Raw genomic sequence first — 3,899 nt, forward strand, 5'->3', positions numbered from 1 at the left:
GAAGCTTAGCCATTCTGGCCTCCAAGGAGCACTCTGGCTGCACTTCTTCCAAAACAGATCTATTGGTTCTTTTGGCAGTCCATGGCACTTTTAGTATTCTTCTCCAACATCACAACTCAAAGGCATCAATTCTTTTATGATCTTCCTTATTCACTGTCCAGCTTTCACATCCATATGAGGTTATTGAAAATACCATGGCTTGGGACAGGTACACCTTAGTCCTCAAGCTGACATCTCTGCTCTTCAACACTTTAAAAAGTTCCTGTGCAGCAGATTTGTCCAATGTAATACGTCATCTGATCTCTTGACTACTGCTTCCGCGAGTGTTGATAGTTGATCCAAGATGAATGAAGTCCTTGACAACTTCAATCTTTTCTCCATTGATAAGAATGTTGTTTATTAGTCCAGTGGTGAGGATTTTTGTTTTCCTGACATTGAGTGGGTGACTCTACTGGTATTTAAATAGCTGTGGCATAGATTCCAGAATCACCACAACTTACAAGCCACCACAGCATGACAAACTGATAGACTAATGGTCGCCATATAATGTGGGTAGGTGCAAATCAATCATTCAGCTAGTATCTACTATGGTCAGACACCATTTCAGTCACTAAGTAAATATTTGTCTCTTTGATCATAGAGGTTGAGAGTTGGAGGAAATTTGTTATAAAATGCATTGTTGTTGCTGTTTTTAGTGGCGTCAACTAGGTTGTGATTCATAAAGACCCTATATAGAGCTTCTGAAGGGTGACTGGTAGGGTTTAATTGCTAATTTTGCAGTAGCAGTCCAATGTTTCTCTTACAGCACCATACCAGGACTCCATAAAATGTGTAAATGTATGCTTTTGTTGTTATTAGGTGCCATAGAGTCAGTACCAACCCATAGGGACTCTGTGCACAACAGAACATTAACACTTCCCAGTTCTCAATCAACCTCATAATTGTTGCCACATTTTAGACCATCACTGCAGCCACTGTGTCAATCCATCTCATTGAGGGTCTACCTCTCTTTCTCCAACCCTTCATTTAACCAAACATTATATCTTTCTCCAGGGACTGGTCCCTGCTGACAATATGTTCGCAGTGTGAGTGATGAAGTCAGAGTATCTTGGTTTCCAGAGAGGATTCTGGTTGTACTTCTTCTAACATAGATTGGTTTGTTCTTTTGGCAGTGCATGGTACTTTCAATATTCTCCTCCAACACTATAGCTCAAATTCATCAAGTGTTCTTCCTTATTCACTGTCCAACTTTCGCATGCTTATGAGGTTATTGAAAATACCATGGCTCAAGTCAGGTGCACTCTAGTTCTCAAACTGGCACCTTTGCCCTTCAACACTTTAGAGAGTCCTAGAAGTACTGGTGTGGCACTGTGGGCTAATGTGTCAGACTGCAAAGTCATTTGAACTGCAAGGTCAGCTGTTCAACCTCATCGGTTGCTCCTTGGAAACCCTAAACAAGGTCACTATGGGTGGGAATCAACTCAACGGCACTTAAAAACCAGCAGTGTCATGCTGCAGGTTAATGCATTGAACCTTAAGGTCAGTTTGAAGTACAAGGTCAGTGGTTCAAGCTGATCAGTCTCTTCTTGGAAATGTGTTGAGACTGATTCAACAACACTTAACAAAAACTACATATAATACTGTGCATTGTTTATTAAGGATAAACTTGTGTAATAAAATGAAAACTGAAAAATAGAAACCAAGGAGAAAGCAGGTCCAATAATGTTAAACATAATGGTTAATACAGGTGATATAACTGTCATTCAGATTTCATTTTGAGTCTTCTGGGAGGAAGCTAAAGAGGGATAGTGTAGTCTCACATTCTACCTTGAAAAGAGGGGAGGAAAATAGATTTTTTCCAAGGAAACAAAATTCTAGTTTTGTTCTTATTTTGCTTTGTGTTTCTGGTAATAATCTTAAACTAAGTTTCTTACAAGAAAATGCTGTTGTAAAATTTAACCTTTAGTATTAAAAAACAACAAAAAACTTAACCTTTAGTATACATTTTTAAAAGGAACCATAGTGGTGCGGTGGTTAATCACTTGGCTACTAACCAATAGATTAGCAGTTTAAACCCACCAACTGACTCACAGGAAAAAGATATGTCAGTATGCTTTCTTAACTATTTTCAGCATTGGGAACTCTATGGGCTAGTTCTAGTCCATGGCAACAGGTTATACATTTTATAAATATCAACAGAAACCGGAGTGAATGACATGCAACTGTTTCTTAAAGCAATCTTTAATAAAAAGTTAAGCAATATATGAGTGTGCAAGTCAGTCAGTAAAAGTGACACTATAAAGGGATAAGTGAACATGATCCTCACATTGAGCCAAGGACAAGACCAAGCACAACAAGTGTAGGTGAACTGTATTTCCCCTTCAGAACACTTCCCTAACAGAATCCATCTCACCCAGATAATGCGTAGGTGATGGAACACTTGTGCATGCTTTTCAGTAATATCGAGAATACAGTTAGGTTACTTAGTTTCAACTGAGAGGAAATCTGGATATTTTGGAGAAAAAGAGAGTAAATGATAGGGTTAATCTGGTATTGCTGAGGTTACAAAAAAAGGGGGGGAGGGGAAGTTAACTGGTGTTCTCCTACAAGAAAACAATCTTTTGGGTGATGAAGCACAGAAGTAATTTCATGCATGGACAAGGTTTCTTTTTGGGAAAGTTTTGGCCCTGATTCAGCACTTGATCAGTCAAGTGTTCAGATATGCTCCATTGAATAGCCCTATGCATCAAAGAAGATGCTTTAACCAAGAAATGTTTGAAGTGGAATGCCACCAGTCGCAACATCGTAAATGCTAGCAAACATTAACAGTTCTCCCTGGTCCCTTTTTCTAATCTCTATGACATCTGGAATTGTGCGCCATAATTAGCTAGCTATACAATTTGTATTTTCTAATCAGAAAACTACCTTCTTTGCAAGATAGAATTATTCAGTACTGACTCTTCTTATTTTGAAGAATACCTGCCACAGTAAACGGACTGTTTTTCATTCATGCCTTAAGATGTATGATACTATCTAAGTCGTTTTCCTCATTTTGCTCATTGTATGCTCCACCATAATCATATGTGTGTTTTCTGGAAAGGTAAATACCCAGGTACAAATATCCTCTTTAAAACTCATATATTTGTGAGTATACTTCCACTGTTCCACACATACCAATTCAACTTCTGTTTCTGTCCATGTAAATCCCCACAGAACACTGTTGTTCCAAGGTTGTATATATAGCTTCTTTGACCCTTGAGACCATATGTTTTAACTATGCTCCTGGCACATGACAGTAAACACTATTGCCAGGTTATGTTTCCTAGTCTGTATGGATTAAAGACATAGCTCTAGTTAATCTAAAATAAATATCAAACAATAAAATTATAAACTTTTAAAAAATGGATGAGGGTAGTGCTGAGTTGACTTAATTCTTTTGTTTATAAAAACATTTTACAACATGATGCAATAACCAAGGTATATATTAAGGCACAAATCATGTATCTTTTATAGTTAATAGCAACAGAACCAAAATGGATGGGGAGGGGAGTATTTCTTTTACATGAGCTACTCATTAGGACACAACGAAATCATTTTGCATGAAAGCATAGATCACAATCACTCAAGGACTTCATTCTTCTTGGATCAACTATCAACACTCACAGAAACAGCAGTCAAGAGATCAGACGAAGTATTGCATTAGGCAAATCTGCTGCACGGGAACTTTTTAAAGTATTGAAGAGCAAAGATGTCAGCTTGAGGACTAAGGTGCGCCTGACCCAAGCCATGGTATTTTCAATAACATCATATGCATGCGAAAGCTGGACAGTGAATAAGGAAGACTGTAGAAGAATTGATGCCTTTGAATTATGGTGTTGGAGGAGAATACTAAAAGTGTC

This window comes from Chrysochloris asiatica, unplaced genomic scaffold, assembly GCF_000296735.1.
Source record: "Chrysochloris asiatica unplaced genomic scaffold, ChrAsi1.0 scaffold00147, whole genome shotgun sequence".
Lineage (NCBI taxonomy): Eukaryota > Metazoa > Chordata > Mammalia > Afrosoricida > Chrysochloridae > Chrysochloris > Chrysochloris asiatica.